Source organism: Neofelis nebulosa, chromosome 11 (genome assembly GCF_028018385.1).
Source record: "Neofelis nebulosa isolate mNeoNeb1 chromosome 11, mNeoNeb1.pri, whole genome shotgun sequence".
In the NCBI taxonomy this organism is placed as follows: domain Eukaryota; kingdom Metazoa; phylum Chordata; class Mammalia; order Carnivora; family Felidae; genus Neofelis; species Neofelis nebulosa.
In genome coordinates this window covers 24,509,307-24,534,314 of record NC_080792.1, presented here as the reverse complement: position 1 = coordinate 24,534,314, position 25,008 = coordinate 24,509,307, and the positions used below count along the sequence as shown (strand labels likewise).

The window sequence follows — 25,008 nt, the reverse complement described above, 5'->3', positions numbered from 1 at the left end:
ATGGCTTATAATGAGCACCTCATAAAATGCTGAGATTGATTCTCCTCTAAGAAGAGGGACAAGTATGGTTTCTGACTGCCACGGTTATGAGAAATGCAACAGCCTCTTCCAGAGCAAGGACAGTTTTAATCAGCCAAAATGGCCTGGGAAGTTAATTAAGCAGCTCATTTTTAAATGGAGCCAGTGGATGAAAGGCAATGTGAGAGAATGGCAAAGGACTTAGGAATGAGAGTGTTTTAAAGGCTTGCAGCCCCCTGCCTGTCATGAATAAGAAATGGGGCTGGGAAAACACGAGAGGCCCACAAGAGTTGAAGATAAAGAAAAGCCCAGGAAAGGGTTCAAGGACCTGCCAAGTGACTCCCATAGGGAAACTGCTTGCTTCCTTGTTTGGAGCAGGGAGTACTTGAGGGGCAGTAAGTTTTCGACAGATACAAACCTTTGAAGACCGGGGCTGGAGAAGAAACAGCCCCCCATGTAGAAACAAGGACAGAAACCCCCCTTCTTTCTGAGTCAGAACAATGCCATTACCCCTCACCGTGCACTTTGAAAGATCTCAATAGACAAACCAACGACGCGACTGGCCTTCAGACCAGCGGAAGCTCACAACTCATGAGCCAATAATTCTAACTCCTTCTCTTGGTGTCCAGCCCTTCTTTCTCTCTGTTTTGTTTTCTATTACCTATGTGTGACTGAGGGCACAGAGTGGTTTAGATTTCCTTACATCGGTTAGAGGCTTTTGTTTCCAGGCAAGTTGGGCACTTACTGGTTGACTGAAGTGAGAAAGTATTGATTGATGGAAGCAAGAGGGTGGTCATTTGTTGCCTTCATAACTTGTGAAGGAATTGACTTCGAGTCATGGGATTTTAGAACTGAAAAAAAAGGAACCTCAGAGACTGTCTAGTCTTTCATGTAACACAGGTGTCTTTTCTGCAGCTACCAGAATAGATGGCAATTCAGACATTTTTGGAACACTTTGAGAAAGTTAGAGTGTACTGCCTGTGTGCATGCTGCCTGGTGAGTTTGACTCTTCCATTTGTCAAATTTTTACCCATTAATCCTTACCTAGCACCTGCTGTGTGCCTGATGCTGGCACGAGTCCTTTATGATTAGGCCATTGATCCAACATGATTTTTATCTCTGTTTTACAGATAAAGGAAACTGAGACACAGGTTAAGTGACGTGCCCAAGGCCATACAGCTAGAAAGTGACAGAGATAGGATTGGAACCCAGGCAGCCTGTTTCCACAGTCTGTGCATTTAACCAGCAGTTTGGCTGCCTCTCTAAGACATTTCTAGTCATTTAGGGCTTTTTTCTTATTTTGAACCAGCATTGGCCCCTTACAGTTTGTACCCCAGGGTCTTTCCCATGATGATTCATCAGTTAATTTTGGATAAGCCATCATGCCTTCTCATTATCTTTTCTTCTCCAGGCTGGCAATCTTTACTTCTCCCAGCAATTTCTCATGTGGCATGATTTCCATGCCCTTGGTGTTTCCTCTGGTTGTATGCCAATTTCAGACAGCCTTGTAAAAAGCACCTGAGATTTAAGGTCAGACCCACCTGGGCTGGGATTTACTAGCTGTAAATACTTGAAAAGATACTTTATCAGTCTTTTGGAGCAGAGGGTCCTCCATTTGTGAAATGGGACCAACTCTAAACTCCCTGATTCATTGTTGGAACTATATACCTACGATGACAACTATATTCATTCCTCTCATCTGTAGATTCATACAACCCAAATCAAAACTTTAGCAGGCTAATTTGAAGAAATTGACAAGTTGATTCAAAATGTATATGAAAATGCAAAGGTTCTAAAATGACCAAACAATATTTAAAAAGGAGAACAAAGTTGGAAGACTTGACCTGATTTCAAGACTTACTATAAAGCTACAGTTACAAAAGCAGTATGATACTGGTATAAAGAAAGACAGATCAATGAAACAGAAGAGAATGCAAATAGACCCACACATCTTCAATTAGTTGATTTTTGGCAAAGATGCGAAGTCAGTTCAACAAGAAGGGCTTTTTAACAGGTGGTGTCGAAAAAAATTATACCGGTTAATAAGATGAACCTTGGCACTGACCCCACTGGACACATCAACACTAATGAGTTAAATCATAGACTTAGTGTGAATGCTAAACAGAAAACTTGAAGAAGAAAACACGGGAAAATATCTCTATAATTGTGGATTAGTCAAAGATTAGGACACCAAAAACACTAATCATAGTAGGAAAACAGGATATATCGGACTTTATCAAAATGAGATATTTCTTTTTGTGAAGAAATGTTATCACGAATATGAATAGGGAATCTGCAGACTGGGAGGAAATATTTGCAACACATATAAATAAGTAGGACTTAATATGTAATAGTTGATGAACTCCTACAAGTCAGTAATAAAAGACAAACAACCCAGTGGAAAACATGAGCAAAAGACTTGAGTAGATACTTAACAAAAGAAGATATACAAACGGCCAGTAAGGAGGTTATACCATTTGTCATAAGGGAAACGCAAATTAAAACCACAATGAGATACTATTCACAACTGCTAGAATAGCTAAAATCAGAAAGCCTGGCAATATCAGATGTTGGCAAGAATATGCAACAACTAAGATGCTTGGACCGTGCTGGTGGGAGTGTAAGATGATAGGACCATCTTGGAGGACTGGTTTGTCAGTTCTCATAAAGTTCGACCTACATCTGCTCTGTGGCCCACCTATTTCACTCTTAGATCCTTATGTAAAAGAAATGAAGACCTATGTCCATAGGAAGACTCATATGAGAATGTTCACGGCAGCTTTATTCATAATAGTCCCAATCTGGAATCAACCCAAGGGCCCAACCACAGGGGATGGGTAAAGAAATTGTGGTATGATCATGGAAAATGGAATAATACTTAGCAATAAAAATGAGTGAAATACTGATGCATGAGACAGAATCTCAGAAACATAATATTGAGTGAAAAAAAGCCAGGAAAATAAAGTACTTCCTAAATGCTTCTATTTAAGTGAGTTCAAGAAAAGACAAAACTGGTGGTAGAAATCGTAAGAGTGGTTGATTTTGTCAGGAATGGACGGGAATTGACTGGAAGGCGGCATGAGGAAACTTTCAGGGGTAACAGGAATATTCTGTATCTTGATTGGGGTGATGGCTATATGGGCAGACATGGTCACCAAAACTCATTACGTTAAACACTTAATATCTATGTAAATTCTGCCTCAATATTAAAAAATAATGATACCTGAAACTGAATAGGTTGCGATTTACTCTAAACAGTATCCAGTGCCATGGGGCTGTTACTCCTCTGACTTAAACTCTCTGGTTCTATTAATGTGGCCTGAGGTTGCATTAGTTTGTTGTTGTTGTTGTTGTTGTTGTTGTTGTTGTTGTTGTTGTTGTTTTAACAGCAACTTCATTACAGTCTTGCCATATATGGCATTTGTGGCTAAGGAAAACGGCCAAGCCTCTCTTCCTTTTAAGTGTGAATTGCTACCAAGCAGTGCTCCTTTCTGCAAGCCTCCTTTGTTTACCTAAATGGGTCTATATGTAACCCCTGAAGGAATGACTAGAACGGAGATAAACAAAGGAGGTATTTCAGGAGAGTAATGCTGTAAATCATAAGGACAGCTTACAGTGAACTAGTACTTCATGCCAAGTACTCCTCTAGAGCTTTACACATATTTACCAAGTGGATTCTCAGAACAACTCCACGGGATAGGTGCTACAATCATCCTCGTTTTATAGACAAGCTGATCTGAGGCACCAGGAAGTCAAGTGACTTGTCCAAAGTCATCTGGTCAGTAAGGGATGGAGTTAGAGTTCAAATCCTAGTCGGGACTGATGCTCAAATCTGTGCTCTTAGCTCCCATGCTACGTTATGTCTGATCCCTGGTTTGCTTCTTCTGCTTGATGCTTTCCCTCTAATTGACTTGATCTGTCTCTGGCTAATCCTCTTAGAATAGCTCAGCGTAGGTCATGCCCCTAAGGAGCATCATACCAGAGCAGAAATTTCTTGCAGGACTCCTGTGGGAGAACCTGTTTATAAGGAGTGGCTGGGCACAGCGAGGGAACAGCTCTCATGATCTTCAGGTCTCATTTCACGTTCAGCCTTCCAGGTTTCTCTCCATACACCAAAGCTCAGAGAGGTCCTTAAAATAGCATCAGTCATCCTTGAGATGCATGCTGTGTTCTATGTATCTACCAAAATAGATATCAGTGGCATAAAGTCAGATTGGGGAAGCACTGCGTGGTATTATTTCTTGTCTAAGAGGAAGAGATTTGGCAGTTATCGTTGGCCACAATTCCATAAATGGCAAAGAGTGTGATGATGCTGGGGTAGAAAAAACAGCACAGTCTCAAGCCACATTAATAGAAATAGCATGTTCAGAGCGTGAGAGTAACAGCCCCAAAACACCTCATCACTGTTTAGAGTAAATCTTAGCATGTTCATTTTCAGATGTCATTATGATTATTTTAACATTGAGGTAGAATTTACACAGATCTGAAGAAGTATTTAGTTCAATGAATGGTTTTGTTTTTGTTTTAGAGAGAGAGAGAGCATGAGCAGGGGAGAGGGGCAGAGAGAAAGGGGGGGGGAGAGAGAGAGAGAGAGAGAGTGTCTTAAGCGGGCTCCACACTCAGAGCGGGGCCTGATGCAGGACTCAGTCTCATGACCATGAAGTCATGACTTGAGCCAAAATCAAGAGTCAGACACTTAACTAACTGAGCCACCCAGGCACCCATAGTTGAATGAATTTTGATGACCACATGCACCCAGATATCTATCACCTCAGCCAAGACACGGAAGAATGTTTTGTCACCCCAGAAAGATTCTTTATGCCGCCTTCCAGTCAATTCCCATCCACCCTCACCAAAGGCATATTTTGATCCAGAGAGAAGAGGTCTTCTGGATCGGATTGGGACTTTTCTTTACTAACCTTTACCCAGGCACTTTGTACATATCACGAACCCAGGGGAAGAGTCCCTTAGAAGTGGGTGGCATAAGAGTGGAGATTAGCTCCCTTCAGAGACAGATCCAATCTTATCAGGTAGAAACACTAAAAACTGATGATGTCCATGCCTAATGGCCAACCCTGGATAATGCTTACCTGCACTAAAATCATGACTCCATCCTGCTCATTTTCTTTCTAGACCAGTGGTCCCAGGGAGTCTTGCTAGATCAAAGCATAGGTTTCTGGTTTCATATCCCACAGGGAGCTGTCATGGAGCATTTAGTTAACTAGAAAGTTCCAGGTGGTGGGTTATAATTCTTATTTAGACCTTTTAATGATCTACTTTTTAAATAGTCTATGTCAAATTAGCCTTAAAGTCAAACAGAAAGAAGACATGAGAACACGTTGGACCAGGAGGTACCCACAAGACAGGGTTATGCCACATGTGGGGGAGGTGCTTAACATGTATGCTTGTTTTGAGAAGGCATACCTGGCTTTACTCCATCCACAGTTCAGCATCGTATGCACACTCAGCCTCTTTGGGCTGCTGAATCTTCATCTGAAAATTAGGAGTAATGCTGTTTCTCATTCTCAAGATTATTGGTTAATGAGATATTAAGTAGTTAGAGCTCTAAAAATGTATAAAAGAGGTATGTCATTAAGGAGCATTGCCATCTCTACAAAGCCATCACAAAGCCATCACTACAGCTCCTTGAAGAAACTGAGCTGGTGGGGAAAAACCCCAGTGATGTAATTTAGGACCATAAAACAACTTTTTCAGTTCCTCTGTGTTTGAAAATTCACCCTTAGTCCTTCATCCTTCAGAACCTCCTTAACTCCCTCTCCTCCAGGCTGAAATGTTAGATCTTAAACTTGATCTTTTTTTTTTTTAATTTTTTAATGTTTATTTTTGAGAGAGAGAGAGACAGAGACAGAGCATGAATGGGACAGGGACAGAGAGGGAGACACAGAATCCAAAGCAAGCTCCAGGCTCCGAGCTGTTAGCACAGAGCCAGCACAGAGCCCAATACAGGGCTCGAATCCACAAACTGCGAGATCATGACCTGAGCCAAAGTCGGATGCTCAACTGACTGAGCCACCCTGGTGCCCCGAAACTTGATCTTCTAAACTGAGTCAACTGACTTTAATATTAAACATCTACCACATGCCCAGCACTGTGAAGATTATAAAAATGAGTAAGAAATAGCTCCTCCCCTCCAGGAATTTACAGCTTGATCACATCACTTATATCAGGAGGAGAATCCCAAACAAAATGTGCCCTGTTTCATTCACTGACCAACACTTCTTACTAGTTTGTCTTGATTTGTCCAAGTCTTTGCTTTTTCCCCACATTAATTAATTCCTGGGTTTCCTCTCCACAGTGAACAGTGGCCTCACCAAGAACGAATCCTTTCATGAACTTCTAATTCAAGACACAATTTTTTTTTCAATAATCGCTGTATGCTTTGAAAGAGTCATAAGTAAACTTGATAATTGTGCTATCAACTTATAGATAGCATTTGTTTAAAACATTTCCATACACCTTTATCTTTGTAATTGATGCCTTAAGCTGACTTTAAAAAAATTTTTATTATTATTTTTAATGTTTGTTTTTGAGAGAGACACAGAACACAAGCAGGGGAGGGGCAGAGAGAGAGGGAGACACAAAATCTGAAGCTGGCTCCAGGCTCCAAGCTATCTGCACAGAGCCGGACATGGGGCTCAAACTCACAAACCGTGAGATCATGACCTGAGCCGAAGTCGGATGTCCAACCTACTCAGCCACCCAGGCGCCCTGACTTTTTTTTTTTTAACTAAACACCACACTTTTCCTGGATTTCACCAGCTTCTCTGTTAATATCTTCTTAACTGTTCCAGCATCCCAGTCCAGAGTATGGCATCTTATTTAGTTGTCATGCCTCCCCAGTCTCCTCTGGTCTGTGACAATTTCTCAGTCTTTTCCTTGTTTGTTCATGACCTTGGAAGTCTAGAGGTGTGCTGGCTTAGCACCATGTGGCATGTCCACCACTCTGGATTGGCCTGATGTTTTTCTCAGGATCAGACTGGAGCTGGAGTTACAGGTTTTTGGAAAGAACACAGCGGTGAAGTGCCCTTCTCATCACATCATCTCGGGAGGTATATGACATCTACAGACATCATTGATGGTGTTAACCTTGATCACTTGGTCAAAGAGGTGTTTCCCAGGCTTTTCCACTGTAAGGGTACTCTTTCCCATTCCATACTCTTTCCTTTGGAAGTGGACCACTAAGTCTAGGACACCCTAAGCATCACCTCCTAAAGCAGAGTGTCTACATGTATTATTTGGTTGAATGTTTTTGAACGGAATTAATATTCAGCCTCTCTAGTACAGTGCGGTTCAACCTTGTGCTAAATTTCATCCTTGTTCTGTGGTTTGAGAACATTAGCTAATTAATCCTAATTAGACATTATAGCAGAATCTCACCAGTTCTCACATCACTGATTTGTAAATAGAACAGTTTTTCTAAAAACCTGTCAGTCTTTACTTCACGTCGAAGCTGAGATTTATAGAGCTGAAAGTGGCTGCATCAGTGAAGTCTGTACCTGTGAATGTATTTCTTTTTTTTTTTTTTTAATTTTTTTTTTAACGTTTATTTATTTTTGAGACAGAGAGAGACAGAGCATGAACGGGGGAGGGTCAGAGAGAGGGAGACACAGAATCTGAAACAGGCTCCAGGCTCTGAGCTGTCAGCACAGAGCCCGATGCGGGGCTCGAACTCACGGACCGCGAGATCATGACCTGAGCCGAAGTCAGCTGCTTAACCGACTGAGCCACCCAGGTGCCCCCCTGTGAATGTATTTCTAAAGAGCTTATCTACCGAGCTTCAGCATGGGTAGTTTTCTACCAATATTTTACTTTGTATTTTCTGCTTTCCTGTAGAGCATTATCTTAAGTCATTTGAAAGAATGTTTGTGAAAAGAGCCTTGGATTTTAATCTATTTATTATATTACAATTTCTAATGGAACAGCTTCTCTAAGGAGCGCAAAGCCGATTACGATACCTAATTAGGTAATACGTGCATTCTCATAAAACTCCAATGTCCTATGAGTTGATTTCCAGTGGAACAGAGTTTGGTATAGGATGAGTCTGTCTTGGATTTTGTCTGGTAGAAAGCATTGTATTTGGTATTTAACATACATTGTCTTGTGTGTTATAATTAGTGTCCATTTACATGCATTTATGCTTTTCTCCAATCACACTGTAAAATGTTTTGAGAGAGTAGTCTGTGACTTAACAGCTTTGTCTCTAGTGGTGACGAGCGTGTGGCATCTGTGGTAAACGTTGTTGGTCGTGTGTCCAACATCCACGTGCCTCTTTCCTTCTGTCCAAGAATCCCAGTTTGTTCAGGTACCCTCTCTTCCTCCTCAGCCAGATGTTTCAGGAGAAACTGAGCCACCCTTAGCTCCAGGGGTGTATCTGAATGGCTTAAGGGCGTTCATCCTCTTTGCTCATGATTAGTTTAGGATGTGCCTATGACCCTAAAGAGGCCAGTGAGACAGCTTACTGGGGGTTTCTGATAAAAGTTTCCTCCAATTTAAGGAAAGGGTACAAGGAGAGGCGAGATGGTTCCTTTCCCCAGGACACTGTCACGTGTAACTTTGAAGATTGGAGCCACAGGAACCACTCACCTCCAGTGGAAGCAGGAAGCCAAGAGAATCTCAGGGAAATGCTGTGGCTGCCAGTGTTGTGAAACAATAAATGTACTTACTGTTTAAGCCACTTGGAGATACCGTTTCTCCTTACTTGGGGCCAGAGGCATCCTGAATGATACAGGATTATCAATAAATATTTTTATTTGATGGATTTTAGTGCCAAAGGAACCCTTTGGCCTCTTTGGAAGAAGGGATTAAAATTGAATTAGAAGCACTAGTTACCTTTAGGAAGGTAGTTTCACACCAGTTAGAAAATTCTAAATAATAGGGGTGCCTGGGTGGCTCAGTTGGTTGAGTCTTGGTCTGACTCTTGATTTGGTCCGACTGTTGATTTCAGCTCAGGTCTTGATCTCAGGGTCATGGGATTGAGCCCTGCATCAGACTCCATGCTGAGCACAGAGCCTGCTTAAAATAATCTCTCTCTCCCTCCACCCCTCACCCCCATTCTCATGCTCTGTCTCAGGAAGGAAGGAAGGAAGGAAGGAAGGAAGGAAGGAAGGAAGGAAGGAAGGAAGGAAGGAAGGAAGGAAAGAGAGAAAGAAAAAAATTTTAAAGAGTATGTAGTTCTTATTCCTGTTCATTCTTTTCTCACAAACGTATTCATTAAATATTATTTTAAACTTGGTGTGGTTTATGACTCAAGAGCATAAAGTAAAATAGTTGGAATGCAGTAGATTGGTCTGTTTTATTCTAGAATGCCAGTAGTGTGATTTCTGGGGTCATGAAGTGGTCTGGATTGTAGCCTCTCCTGAAATAACATGCAACTCTCTCCTCCAAAGGTGGTTTTCTATCCCTTCCACCCTTCTTCGGTGGCATCCCTCTCTTTCCCTTTCTTCTGGCCATCCTCGTGTGGGGAGATGTCCCCCGGGCTGTCCCCACACGCAGGATTAGCCCCCTCCACAGCCTGCCCGGGTCCTGGCAGTAGGATGCACCCCTTCACTAGAGCCTACCCTTGAGATTTCCCCCACTATTTCTCAGAGATCCTATGTGCTGCTTTATGGCATCAATTTGTGACCATCTCATTTCTTATCAGGACTTTGCATGCTGACATCTATTGGACTCCACTCCCAGGGATCTTGTTTCTCAGCCTTTTCCCGTGATCTGCTTGATCAGACACATTCTATACTCTGCTGTCTTCCTTTGCTGGTCCTGCTGCCCCCACAGGTGCTCATTGTGAAGGGGTTACCAGGAAAGTTCTCTCCATCTCCAGGGACACTTCAGTTTGTTTTCTCTCCATCCTAAAGAAAAGGCTCATTAATTTGGCATCTTAAACCTTAACTCAGTAAGTAAATTTCTTTTTTATCTCCAGTCAACAGATCAGTATTTCCTGGCTTAGGAAATTCCCCAGCTTTATCCTCTATATTTTTTGACACTGTGTTTTTCAAATTATTTTTCTCAGACTGTAGTCCTTAAGGTGCTTGTAGAAAGATGATGCCATAGACTTAGTCATTTGAGAAATGCTGCAGACCTTCCCAGAGTCACCATGCATCTGAGCACATTATAAGGTCCGTGCCCTTGATCCAATGTAAAGACAAAAGACAACTGTGTAGCTTGTTGGGTCATTACTGCCCCCCCCCGCCCCCCAGCCCCAGGGTCTGTTCAGTAGTCTATGGAACTCACAGAGTAGAACTTAGAATCTCCTGAACCTCCCAGAGCTTTGCCACCTGTAAGCCTCTGCTTCGGATGGTGGGTGGTTCCTTGGAACATCCTCACTCCCTGTCTTTATATCAGAATGGCCAGCCCTCCCCTGAGCCTGGAGTGTCCATGTGATAATTTACTTTAAAATATTTCCAGGGGCGCCTGGGTGGCTCGGTCGGTTAAGCGTCCAACTGCAGCTCAGGCCTTGATCCCGCGGTCTGTGAGTTTGAGCCCTGTGTCCGGCTCTGTGCTGACAGCTCAGAGCCTGCTTCGGATTCTGTGTCTCCCTCTCTCTTTCTGCCACTCCCCCACTCGTGCTCTGTCTCTGTCTCTCAAAAATGAATAAATGTTTCCAAAAATTTTTTTTTAATATTTACACATGAGGGGCACCTGGGTGGCTCAGTTGGTTGAGCGTCCCACTTCAGCTCAGGTCATGATCTCGCGGTTCATGCGTTCGAGCCCCGTGTTGGGGTGGCTCTCTGCTGTCAGTGCAGAACCTGCTTTGGATCCTCTGTGCCTCCCCCCACCCCTCTCTGTACCTCCCCTGCTTAGTCCTCTCTCTCAAAAATAAGCATTTGAAAAATATATGAAAAAATATATTTTCCTATGAAAGTTGCAGCAAGGAGAATGGACACGATTTAACTTCATTCCACACCCTAAGGGTAAGTGCTTAGCATTTGAAATATCGTAATCCAGAGTTCACATTCCATAGATAGCTACTCAGCATTCCAGGTATCCTTGAAATCTGTACCTGAGGGTTAATTAGCATAAAGCAGGTAAGATACGATTTTTCCTTGGTGTAATGAGTGGTGTTCGAGAGCAGCGATTGGTTGGGAAGATGGTCCAGGCCGCGCCTCCTACCTGATGAGAAGAATCCCACAAGCCCAGGCAAAGTTGGGCGTCTTGGGGTCCTGAAGATGCTGCTTCCTGGAGGCCTCCTGCTGCTTGTGCCCAAAGCAGGCCTGGCCGGAATATGGAATATTTTCGCAGCCTTTTGAGAAGCAAGGTGCTGGCCGAGGGCCAGGATGGGGACTTTCCTGAGCTGCAGGAGCTGTTCATGTGACTGTTTGCAGGCTTGCTAATGAATATTAAACAGTTGGCTGAGTTTTATCTAAGACTTGCTTAAAGAGAGTCATACCTGGCATGGGGAGGGTAGGAGAGAGGGGCTGTTTGGCTCTCAGCTAAACCAGAGGCTGCTGATAGTTACCAGAAGAACCTGGCAGACAGTTTGGCCTGTTAGCAAAGGGGTCAGTTGTCCTCAGGCCGTGACAACAGGCTCAATCCCTGTCCCCATTCTCACTGAGCTCAGGGTGATGCTGACCAGGGCAGAGAGTGGTCAGCCACCCCAGAGCCCTGCCAGCTCCGTGGGCTTTTATTTCCCTGATCTCTGTCCCGCGGAGTAACAGTGGCTGCATTAGGGACCTCTGAGTGACTAAGGCACTCAAGGGACACCCACATCTCCTCGTGCCCCGTGACTGCCACCAAGAGGTGTTTCCTGGGTGTCCTGCCTTCCTAATCTTCCTACTCCTCCCTGCCCCCACATTCTTGGGGTTCTTGCAGGAGCCACTCCTGTACCGGGAAATGCCACACTGTCACCCCCTCCAGAACCCAGTCTTCCACTTCAGTCCCTGTGGTCACTCTTGTCTTTTCTGTGCCTCAGAGTCTGTACCTGCAAAATGGGTATAATAATAGTATCCCCTTTATGGGCTTGTTTTTGGGGAAACCAGCTTATATAGGCAAAGCCTCTAGAACGCTGCCCAGCAACTTGTAAGCATTTGTGTGTGTTCATTATCCACCTCCTCCCTCCCTCTCTCCTCCCTCCCCTCTCTCTCTCTCTCCCCTCTCTCTCTCTCTCTCTCTCTCTCTCTAATTATCAAAGCTTTATCTTAACAGGCGGACTCACCTGCCTTATACCACAAGGAATGGATGAATTCATTCCTCCATAGAAGGTTGTAACAGGCTTTTGTCAACCAGGATAGATGTCACAAAGACCTTGTGCTAACATTCTGTAGCTTACTCGGAAGAAAGTCCCTTTGGTCCTTGGAATTTATTTGCTTTTGGTTTACATGGAGCTCTAATAAGCATGATTTGCTTTCCTACCCACAGAAGATTTTTTTTTCCTTTTAAGACTATTCCTTCTTTTTTTTCCTCCTTTTTTAAAAAAATTTAAATTTTAGTTAACATACAGTGCAATATTGATTTCAGGAGTAGAATTGAGTGATTCATCACTATAAGAAAACAACCTTTTTTTGAGAGAGAGAGAGAGAAGATCCTAATGTGGGACTTGATCTCACAACCGCGAGATCATAACCTGAGCTGAAATCTAGAGTTGGATGCTTAACTGACTGAGCCACCCAGCTGCTCCCTCACAGAAGATTAGAAATAGCAAATTAGAAGGAACTTGTATGAGGCAAGAAGGGACTGGATAGTGAAGAAAGAGTCATATAAATATAAAAATGAGACAAAAGCATTTCCAAATTCTGGGATCATTTGAGTAGAAGAAAAGACAAAATAGTCCCATCCCTCAGTGGTTGTTCTAAAGCCCAGGATAAGGATGGCCCTGAGTGATGGTGACGTGATTAAATGATTTTTAGCATGCTTTGTTTAATGAGGCAGGAAAGTAGGTGACAAACTTTAGAACTTCCAACGAAGTGGTAAATGTTAAAGTTTCGATGCTGAAAGTGATCAGTCATCCTTCTGTTATTTGCTAAGGCAATTTACATGGCATACCCAGTGCCCGGATCATCTGGATACAGGAATAAAGGTATCCTTCACACGGTTCCAGCAGGTCGTGTTTGTAAGATACCCCCTAATCCATCAGATGCACGCTCGTTTAGCAGAGAAGCAACCCCCAAGCCCGAGTCCCGTTGGAGCAGTATAGGCACACTGAGAAAAGACAGAGACGGAGAATACAAAGCCCAAGGAAGAGACCAGTGCCTGTAAACACGGCAGCTCTTTTCTAAGTCCTGTTTTTACCATCTGCTCTTTGTCTCTCCCTAGAAGGCCTTACCCACGGTTATGTTTTGCTAAGTTGAGAGCAGATATATTTTAGACGTACCAGGGAAGGCCTGTGGAATATTTTGCTTTGGGCTGCAAAGATGGTCACCAGGCCACACTGTGCTGAAGTTTGCCTTGGCTTTTCAGCTGTGGCCGGTCCTCCGGGGAGGTGCCCTGAGCAGGGGCTTGGTCCCACCAGGGACTCAAGCATGACCCAGTTTGGATTCTGACTTGTGTCTTCCTCAGAGATACATAAGTTGGTAAACAGGTAAGAGCTTTGGAGGTCTGTGACAAATGATAGGGCAGGAAACAGCCTTAATTACTGAACCTGTTTCCCCATTAAAGAGGAGGATGATAATTACAGTTGACATTATAACTCCCGCCATTTGTTAAGGTCTTACTTTGTACCAGGCACTGAACACGCATCAACACCTCAGCTCAGACGCTGTCAGCCCTACCAAGTAGCTACTTTATATAATAGGAAGATCAAAGCCCAGAGAGGTTAAGTGTCTTATCCAAAGTCACACAGCTAACTAGAGAAGGACCTGAAGTCGAAGCCTAGACCTATCTTGCCCCCAAGGACCATACTTTAACCATAGGGTCAGCACCAGGGATGATCATCTCCTTTCCCTTGGGACCCATGTAGCCTTTGTGTGGAGGAGAGAGCCAAGAGAGGAATCCCAGGAGTATGTTCGGAGGGAGGAATGCCGAGGAGAACCTGGGTCCACCTGGACAGGGCCTTGATGAAACCCTGCCTGACCATAGCGCTTCTCCCGGAATGGGCCCCCTGCCCTAGGCACTGTGCCAAAACACAGCAACAGCAGAAGTGTCCCCTCCCACCATGCGAGGGAAATTCTTTATGCCCCCGCTACGCCCGTGGCCAACATGTGCTTACTCTGGGTTTTTTCGGGGTCACTTCTGACTGGACAGTTTGATTGCTGATCTCCTTAGAAATGCAGTCCAGGCCTGAGGCTGCTTTTGTTTGGGATGCGTCTCAGGGGCAGCTAAGCTGCCATTCCTTCCAGGAGGTGGAGGGCAGAGGCCCAGCTGCTCAAGGTTCCTTCCAGCGGCCAGGCCATCCGGAGAGGACGCCTGCTCTCCTGAGAGGCCCTGGCCCTCTGTTCCCCCTCTTTCCAGCTGGCATGACTGTCACTCTGCTTTCCCAGGGAGCAGGGCAGACTCTGTGCGTTGCTTTAGTCTGGTCCCCGTTCCCCCAGATCTTGTCTGGTAGGTAAGCAGCAGTGAGCAGGAAAGATCAGAGGATCACTTGGGCCACATCTCAAAGGGGAAGAGCGGTGCGGGCAGACCGTGCTTAGTCCCCATGCTCTGGAGGCTTCTTGAAACGCAGGGAGTTCTGGGCTGCAATAGGAAACGAAGGCTTATTGTTTCACGGGATCCAAGGGAAAAAAAGAGGAAGAAAGAGGAGAAGTAGCAGGTATCACGCTAACACTAAGAGTGCTGCCAGGGCTCAGGTCTGTGCCCCGGAGGCAGACGGACATGGGGAGAGTACCACCTGCCATGACCTGCCATGACCTGCCATGACCTGCCATGACCTGCCATGACCGTGGACATTTTCTGAGTTTTTGAGGGAGATTAGACACGTGAAGGCAAAGGAGTCCTGGCAGGGAACAGTGTGGAAACGTTACAGGGTGGGAGAAAGGGGCCAGCTTTGTGAGGGTCTTGAGTATCAAACAGAGGGGTTGAAGTTTTGTCTTCTACACCAGGGGTCCATTCAAGGTTCTTGAACAGGGATTGTCACCCAGTGAAATAGTGGTCAAGTGAGATTAGCCCAGCAGTAGCACGTTCCGTTGAAATCCATGCTTACTCCTGGAAAAAGAGCTTTCAAAAAGGCTGCCCTGTTGGTAGCCTGATGTGAGTCACCGTGTCGTCTTTAGTGCTTGTCTGTCCACCATAGACTTACAGTTCTCTGCCTGCTGGGAGCACAGGATTGCATTTCCTGTCTAGCCCGAAGTTAGATGTCACTATGACTCCCTTAGACCATTGCAAGGATCGGTAAGATTTTTTTTTTTTTAATGTTTATTTTTTATTTTTGAGAGGAAGAGAGAGCGTGAGTGGGGAGGGGCAGAGACAGAGGGGGACAGAGGATCTGAAGTGGGCTCCACGCTGACAGAAGCGAGCCTGATGGGGGAGGGGCTCCCAGCCACAAACCACAAGATCACAACCTGAGCTGAAGTCGGACGCTCAACCGATTGAGCCACCCAGGCGTCCCTCAGTAAGATTTTTTTTTTTTGAAGGACTAGATAGTAAATATTTTCAGCCCTACAGTCTCCAGTGCAGCTGCTCAGCTCTGCTGTCCAGGTGTGGAAGCAGCCACAGATGATATGTAAAGAGTAGGTGCAGCCATATAAAACTTTATGTGTTCCAATAAAACTTTATTTAGAAAAACAAGTGGCTGGCTCAAGGGCAGGAGTTTGCTGACCCCCTGACTAATGCATTGTGAGTGGAAGTGATACTTCTGGACAGAAGCTCTGATTGTGATGTGCAGAGCGGTCACGGAGGCACATGTGAAAGTGAAGCCTTTGCCAGCCTGGGACCCTGAACAGGAAGGAGAAATAGACTTGGCAGTGTTAAGCCATTGAGATTCGATGTTTCTTACTGTAGCATAACCCGTCTCTGATACTGTCTATTCTTTGCACAGGAAGCATCACCATGGGCGTTGTCTTTGTCTTCACGGCTAACGTGTAGCATGTAGCCAAGCACCACATGGAGGCCTTTACCAACTTTGTTTCAATAACTCCTTTAGACAGCCATGCGACATGCATAATGTTGTAATATCCATTGTCACAGAAACAGGAAAGCGAAGCCTAGAGAGGTGAAATAATGTGCCCACGATCTCACCAGTGTCTAAAGGTTGCATCTAGGACTTGAGCCTGGGTCTTCTAATTCTAACCCCCAGGTTCTTAACTGCTGTGTATCCTGCCTCGGGTTCAACTCTTGGGATTATTTTTTCTTTTATCCCTTTGCCTCTGATCACTGCTCTTGGCTGTGTGTGCTATTTAGACATGACCCACAGTGGCCCTGTCAGCAGGGTGAGAATGAAGAGTCTTTCTTCCAGAAAAGTCCTGGTCTGAGCAGTGGAGCAGATAGATGGAAATAGCTAGAGGGATGAATTGGGTTGGCAGCTCAGACACACAGGCAGATGACCACGCTGGAGATTGGCGGATCCTAGAGGTCGCTCTCAGTCACGTGTTCGTATATTTCCATCAGTCACCTCCAAGGCACATCGCCATCTTTACATTCTCAGCCATGTTCTTGTCTTTCTTTGAAGGGAAAAAGTAATCTATATTCTGGAACCGTCTTGAGAAACAGTTAACTCCCTTTCCTGGCCTGGCAAAGCATGGAGCAAGCTAGGACAGTTGTCTTTGATGGGTTTGCAGAGAATTTACCAGTCTTGTGTTGCAATGACCTAAGTTTGCTCAAGTAATAAGAAGCCCCAAAATGAGCTCTTATAACTTCTGAAGAGCAGTCTCCGAAGGTACTACTCATTGTGTTATTCAATATTCTCTATGTAAAGTCTCAATTAATTTCTCTACAGTGTCATGGAAAATTTTCTGCCGTTAAAACAATACCTTTCTATAACCAAAAGTGAGAATTACATGAATGATTATGTTTCCCTTCTTACTTTGGCTGTTGGGAAACAGGATTTATTTGATATTTGAAGATAATAACCATTTTAACTCAAGATCAGAGTAGATTATCTTCACCCGTCTCCCCTCCCCCCTGCACCTCTGGGTTCAGATCTCTGTTTCTGACCTTAAGTTTTAAATCAGGGGTGCCTGGGTGGCTCAGTCGGTTAAGCATCTGACTCCGGCTCAGGTCATGATCTCGTGGATCACGATTTCGAGCCCCGCGTCCAGCTCTGTGCGGACAGCTCAGAGCCCGGAGCCCACTTCGGATTCTGTGTCTCCCTCTCTCTCTGCCCCTCCCCTGTTCACACTCTGTCTGTCTCTCTCTCTCAAAAATAAATCAACATTAAAAATATTTAAATAGTATAGCGTTCTATCACAGGTAACTGAAAATCCTTCTTTGAAGTGGATAAGATATAAATTATAGTTAAAGCCTCCATGTTATAGCAAGTCAGCGAGTGGTGCGGAGTTAAAACTGAGAGCCACTGATTGTGTCCTCCTGCTTGGACTACCCTGTGTATCATCTAAGAGTGTGGTCAGAATTTGAGGTATCTTGAAAGCACAAATTCACTTCCTTTTCCATAAAGGAAAAGCCTTTACATGTAACATTCATGTACATAGCCTGTACATTCATGTAACAAGCCACCTTTGTTCTAATTTTTTTTTTTTTAACACTTATTCATTTTGTTTTGAAAGAGTGAGACAGAGCGTGAGTGGAGGAGGGGCAGAAAGAGAGGGAGGCACAGAATCCGAAGTAGGCTCCAGGCTCCGAGCTGTCAGCACAGAGCCCGGCGTGGGGCTTGAACTCATGAACTGTGAGATCATGACCGGAGCCGAAGTCGGACGTCCAACCGACTGAGCCATCCAGGTGTCCTCCTGTTCTAAATTCACTGCATGCATGTCCCAGTGACCTAGGAGATGTTTGGTCCATCAGACTTGATAAAATTCGTAAGAGCAGAGAGAGCTTTTAGCAAGTACTTGCTTGCTGGATATGGAGTATTTCACGTGTTCTGTCATGATCCTTCCTCGGACTGTGAGACCTGCCTTATGACAGGGATGAGGAAACAGGCTCAGATAGTGAAGTGACTTTGCCGATTAGATAGGTAAAGTGTCACTGAGGACACACAGTGTGTAAAAACAGAACCGAGATTTAAACACAGATCTTTGTGACTGAGAACTACACTCTTTCTGCAATGCTGCTTTTTCTTTCTTTCTTTTTTTAAGTTTATTTAGTTTGACAGAGAGAGGAGAGAGAATTCCAAGCAGGCTCCATGCTGTCCACGCAGAGCCCAGCATGGGACTCGAACTCATGAACCGTGAGATCATGACCTGAGCTGAGATCAAGAATTGGATGCTTAAGCGACTGAGCCACCCGGGTGCTCCGTGTGCAATGCTGCTTTTAACTTAAAAAAAAAAAAAAAAAAAAAAGGTGTTTATTTATTTTTGAGAGAGAGACAGAGACAGAGCGCAACCCGGAAAGGGCCAGACAGGGAGACAGGACCCGAAGCAAGCTCCAGGCCCTGAGCTGTCAGCACAGAGTCCCCCATACGGGGCTCGAACCCGTGAACCATGAGATAATGACCTGAGCCGAAATCGGATGCTTAACTGACTGAGCCACCCAGGCGCCCCTGCAATGCTGCTTCTTGATGATGATGATGATGATGGTGATGCCAGTACTATTCTCCTACATGCCAGTCCCGTTCTCAGTGCTTGCTACGTGTTAATGCATCACAATATCCCTATAATAGGTTCTGTTGCTACTTGTATTTTGCTGATGGGGAAACTGGAGGCACAGAGAAGTTAAGTGACTCGCAGTTGGTCCCATAGCTGGTAACTGGTGGATGCAGGATTTGAATCTGGGTAGTTTGGCTTTAAAACCCAGTCAGTCGTTATGCTGTGCTGTCTTTGATCATACTCGTCTACAGATGTGGTGGAGGCAGTGGATAGAAAACTAGGATTTGGGGTCATGAAGCCTGGTTCCTGGTGCCAGATGGGCCCCTGAGGAGCTGAGAGGTGTTGGGCAGGTCGCCTCCCTTCTGTGCCCATCAGGGTCACGGATAGAAGAGCAGAACCAAGCCAGTTACTTTAATAGAGTTTGACAGAGGGAATCGGTTAAATAGGTGTGGGAGGCCTGCAAAGGAAAGAGAATCTGCACGAAACGGGACAGGTAACTGCAGAGGCCGCCGCCATCCCCGGGGCTGAGGGAACAAAGGAAAGCAGCCTGGGGGAGGAGGCTTGCCACATCGTGGCTCAGACTTGAGAGGAAGAGGGCCCTGCGGGAACAGCCTCCTCCCACTTCACTTGCAGTCTCCCTCTAGTGCCCCCTGTTGGTGGAAACCGACAGAGCACCAGTGTCAAAGGACAACGTGACTTGCATTTTTGCTGATTTCCAGCCCAGCATCACTGAGCAGGGTATAGAGAGAGGGGGTTCGGAGCTGAGACAGGCGCTTCGTAGCAGGTACACTTCTTCATTTGTAAAGTGATGAGACGGAACACGTGGTGTGCTGGGTGGGGGGTCAATGGTGCTCCACTTACCTCTCTCCTAGGCTTCTATCATGGCAAGAAGGTACAGCTGATCAAGTTCATCCCCTCCTCTCCTCACCCCAATTAGCAGTGAACATCTTGAGACCTTATATGTCCTTTATCCTCGTCTAGGCCAAGGACAGTGCTTGGGGAGGGGTGTGGTTATTCATTATATGCTTGAATTGTTTAATTATTGGATTCTGACACGCACATAAGTCACCCAGTATTCAATGACCACAGACTGTGCCGAACCCTGGGCCAGGGACTCTGGGGAAGCAGGGCACACACAAAGCATGGCCTGACTATAAATGAACTTACAGTCTTGTTGTAGGGGTGAGATGAACCTGATGAGCAGATCGTGGCTTTTTGGGTAGGCTCAGGTGCAGTTTGACTTCAGGGAAGGGAGACAGATCTGCTTGGCTGGAAGTAGGTTTCACAAGGGAGTGGTTTCTTACCAACCTCCCGTGTCCTGAACTGGAGACACAGTTTCTCCAAAAACGTATGCTTGGGAGAAGCTATTTATTCTAACATTCTGTCCTCTGGCATCTAATGTACTTCTCCTCAGTATCAACTTCCCATCCTGAGCCCAATAGCATGCAACTTCCTATGTTTTTAAATTTTTTTATGTTTACTTATTTATTTTGAGAGGGTGGGGAGGGGCAGAGTGAGAGGGGGGTGGAGAGAGAATCCCGCAGGCTCTGCGCTGTCCGACGTGGGGCTTGAACTCAGGAACCGGGAGATCATGACCTGAGCCGAAATCAATAGTCGGATGCTTAACCGACTGAGCCACTCAGGTGCCCCTTCCTATGGCTTTTCTTTTTTTTTTTTTAATGTACGTTGAGACAGCAGGAGAACAACCAGCAGAGTTACCTATTTGTGGCTGCAGAAAATCTGCAACAGCAACAGCGAAGTGCCCTTGGGTGCAGCCACGAACGCATCCTGACCTACCTCCACCAAATGAGTGAGTGGGCCTTTTGCTGGAAGGTGGCACAGAGCTACTTTTGCAGGCTTGGCCCAGAGTGTTGTCCCAGGGAGAGCCGCACATCTCTCTGACAGCTGGGACAATGTTCCCTGGCCTCCAGGAAGGCTTCAGGGAATCATTTAATGAACCAGTACCTGATCTCCAAGGTCTCCGGAGAAGGATAAAGTGACCCAGAGGAGATGGTAGCATTCCTCCAGTGGCACCTGTGCACGTCAGCAAGTCATGGGAACCCTGGATTGAATGACTGAGGAGGACTCTGCTGCTGGATCCCTTCGAGGTGATCACACTGTTGACACCACTTTCCACCCCCACCCCCCCCCCCCACGTAGGACTCCTAGTGAAGGAAAGGGGCTGTGCTTTTTACACAGAGCCCACAGGTGCAGTCCCTTCGTCTTCTTTTTCGTTTCATTTTTTGTTTTAAGAAGGTTCGAGTTTTTAAAAATTTATTTTAGAGAGAGCACGCATGTGAAGGAGGGGAGAGGAGCAGAGGGGGAGAGAGAGAGAGAGAGAGAGAGAGAGAGAGAGAGAATCCCAAGCAGGCTCCACACTCGGCGTGGAGCCCATGACCCTGGGATCATGACCTGAGCTGAGATCAGGAGTTGAACGCTCAACTGACTGAGTCACCCAATCTAGTTTGGATTTTTAAAGATTGAAGTATGCTGCATAAACTAAAGTTCGTAGGTCTTAAATGTCGCGCTTGATGGATTTTTTCCATATGTATACCCTATGTGACCAGATAAAACTATAGACTATTTCTAGCAGAAGTCTTCTTCGTGCCCCTCCCAGGTAGTTCTCTCCATCCTCCCATTCTGACTGAGGATTAGTTTTGCCTGGTTTTGAACTTCATATAAATGGAATCAGAGTCGAAAGTACTCAATCACGTCTGGTTCATTTGCTGAATACTGTACAATTCCATTTTTTTAATGGGGGAAGTAGAAATAACTTCAGACAAGTGGCATGACTTGAAAAAGGTTTCACATCTGCAGTCCTATACCATTTGCCGTCACACAGCCACAGCCCATTCATTGTCTTTGATCCATCCATCCATCTACACCCATGTGGAGAGATGGCTCTGTGTCAGGGGTGGTTCTGGTTGCTGGACATGTAAATATGAGTAAATCACCCTGCCTTCAAAGATCTCCCAGTGTAATTGGGAGAGAGGTTTTAGGGGGATTGTCAAGGTGTAGAGGGGATAGAACTCTGTACAAGAAGCTGTGTTTGTGTGTGGAGTCTGAGAGGAGAAGGAGGATGGAGAGGAGGAGGAGGGAGAGGCAGAGGAAGGGTGGGGTCTGACTGGAGGGCTCAAGGAGGAGATGTCATTAGAAGAGAATTTCATTGTTGGACATTCTTCTTGTGTTTTCTTACCAACAGGGCTACTAACTCTAAGAAAATAGGGTTGGGGTCATCTTCTGTGAATATCTTATAGGACCTTGCAGTCATAGATCTAGCAGGAAATTGAGGAAATTGTTGCTGAATTCATGACCCACAACCTCCAAAAATGTCTTTTCTAAGAGGATGAATACAATACCTAGAGCTTTCTAACCAGGCAGAGAGCAGAAAGTGGCAGGTTGCCATCTTGATTTGATTAGACACCTAGAAAGATCGAGGGTAAACAACAACAGTTTCAGAAGACTTCCTGGTGTGAAACCTTCTAGCTAGGGTAAACATAGGGCCCTATCTGAATATCTGAAAATTGTGTCCATTACCTTTCTTCTCTAGGTAGGTGGGAATTTTCTTCAAGATCTCTTCATTCTGCCAGAAGTAAGAATGAATACACACTTTAGCAGACGTATGCTAAGGTGACCCCCCAGGATGTATAACCCTTTTATAATATCCCTTTATTATTCCCTCCTCTTGATCATGGCAGAACCTATAACTTGCTTCTAACCAACAGACTATGGCAAAGATGGGAGGATGTCACTCCCATAATCATATTATGTAAGTCTCTGCCTTAGCAGGTTGGAGAGATAGGGTCACCTGCTGGCCTTGAAAAAGCTTACAGTCATATTATAAAAGGGCCATTAGGCAAGAAACTGTGAGTGGCCTGACTGGCTTCCATCCAATAGCCAGCAAGAAGTTGAGACTCTAAGTCCTTCAGCTCCAAGAAAATAAATTCTGCCAACAACTGAATGACCTTGGATTCTTCCCCAGTCAAGCCTGAAGATGAGCATGCAGCCCATTTGACAGTTTGACTGTAAGCTTGAGACTTTGATGTGGGACTCTTGACCTACAGAAACTGTGAGATTATAAATGTGTGTTACTTTAAGCTGCTAAGTTTGTGGTAATTGGTTACACAGCAATAGATAACTAATTCACACACTATCTGCAACCATTGATTGTGTCAGAACAGTCCCTCAGTGACATGTGGCTCTACAGACACCTTGAGTCTGATATACCATACACAGGATATGGGAATAGCCAGTGAGTTCCTTTCAAGGGTGTCATTTAACATCTTATTTCACGCTCTTGTGGGCTCTGACTTATCTGAGAAGTAAACAAGGGCATCACATTGTTTAGGACATAAGTTTAGTTGCTCAAGAAAGACCCCTTTTCTTCTTTTAATTTTTTTAAATGTTTATTTATTTTTGGTAGAGACCTATCGTGAGTGGGGGAGGGGCAGAGAGAGACAGAGACACAGAATCTGAAGCAGGCTCCACGCTCTGAGCTGTCAGCACAGAGCCCGATGTGGGGCTCAGACTCACAAACCCTGATGAGATCACCACCTGAGCCAAAGTCAGACGCTTAACTGAGCCACCCATGTTCCCCAAGACTGCTTTTTTAACATTTGTTGGGCCTCAGGCAAGAATACAAATGGATGACCTACCATATGTCTAAAGAATAAAAGTTATGGGGCGCCTGGGTGGCGCAGTCGGTTAAGCGTCCAACTTCAGCCAGGTCACGATCTCGCGGTCGGTGAGTTTGAGCCCCGCGTCAGGCTCTGGGCTGATGGCTCGGAGCCTGGAGCCTGTTTCCGATTCTGTGTCTCCCTCTCTCTCTGCCCCTCCCCCGTTCATGCTCTGTCTCTCTCTGTCCCAAAAATAAATTAAAAAAAACGTTGAAAAAAAAAATTAAAAAAAAAAAAAAAGAATAAAAGTTATAACTCTCTGTTATGTATAATGTGTTCTGCTACTTTGACAAATATATTTTCATAATCACAAAATATATATAAAGCCATTGTCTTTATATCATTGAAAGTTGGGAAAATAATAATAATGATAATAGAATTTAATGATTTGCATGCTTGGGCATTCTCCTGATGCAAAATGTATGAAATGGAGTAATAAAATAGACATTTAATTCATAAATTACTATGTTTCATAAAATATATTTTCTTACCTTAACTTAAAAATTTTTTTAACGTTTATGTATTTTTGAGAGAGAGAGAGAACAGGGAAGGAGCACAGAGAAGAGACATAGAATCTGAAGCATGCTCTAGGCTCTGAGCTGTCAGTACAGAGCCCAACACGGAACTCGAACTCATGAACCATGAGATCATGACCTGAGCCGAAGTTGGACACTTAACCGACTGAGCCACCCAGGCGCCCCTTACCTTCATTTAAAAAATCACCTATTAAGTTGTTTATCATAGCTGGTATTCAGTTGACAGTAAGAACCTAAAGGATTAAGTAAAATGTGTGTCAATTTGATTGTATTTTCAACAAAATGTAAATTTAAAGTAATAAAAAATTAAAATTATTTTAAATGAAAATTTTCAAAACATTTAAAAATACTTAAAAATCTGTTAAAATTAAAAAGCAAAAATACAAATATCATGTTTTAAATTAAATAAATTTAAATAAGGCTGAATTGTTATTTAATTTCTTGAACTTAAGTTTAAGAGCTTATTAAAAATTTTTATAAAAATAGGGTGCCTGGCTGGCTCAGTCAGTAAAGCACGTGGCTCTTGATTTGGGGATTATGAGTTCCAGGTTGAGTGTAGAGATTACTTAAAAATAAAATCTTTGGGGGCGCCTGGGTGGCTTAGTCGATTAAGCATCTGACTTCGGCTCAGGTCATGATTTCGCGGTTTGCGAGTTCGAGCCCCACATCGGGCTCTGTGCTGACAGCTGGGAGCCTGGAGCCTGCTTCAGATTCTGTGTCTCCCTCTCTCTGTCCCTCACCCGCTCACACTCTGTCTCTCTGTCTCAAACGTAAATATTAAAAAAAATTTTTTTTAATAATAAAATCTTAAAAATACACTATTTGTAATTGTAACTTTTAAAGTCTATCTGGCTGCCAATGTAAAGAATCAGGATCACATTTCACATATGTTGACTCTAGACCTACCTACACAGATCTGTGTAAATTGAAGAGTTATGTGAATTGTCTAATAGTGCACACTAGTGCTTCACTTACGTATGCAGCTCGTGTAAGTATCACACTAATACCACACTAATCCAGTGGTGCGTTGAAACAAACAGAACTGGAAGATAAAGAAAAGCAAAAAAAAAAAAAAAAAAAGATATTCCGCCCTTCTGGGAAGCAGTACTCCATTATGCAGAAATCTGTTGCATTGATGCTGAGAAGAAGGGTTTGATGAGTTAATACTCAAGGGCTGGGACTGCTCAAATTCTC

The 25,008-nt window shown here is 44.4% G+C and overlaps 1 protein-coding gene and 1 long non-coding RNA gene across 5 annotated transcripts in view; one reads left to right on the top strand and one right to left on the bottom strand.

The window, feature by feature from the left end:
• MAPK4 (mitogen-activated protein kinase 4) overlaps nt 1–25,008 on the top strand; it is a 153,796-nt gene that overhangs the window by 23,677 nt on the left and 105,111 nt on the right. The window lies entirely within an intron of this gene.
• Nucleotides 9,313–12,273, bottom strand: LOC131490073 (uncharacterized). Its single transcript, XR_009250933.1, has 2 exons — nt 12,188–12,273; nt 9,313–9,884 (listed from the first exon to the last, which is right to left on the bottom strand). It is a non-coding gene; the product is annotated as an uncharacterized LOC131490073 (long non-coding RNA).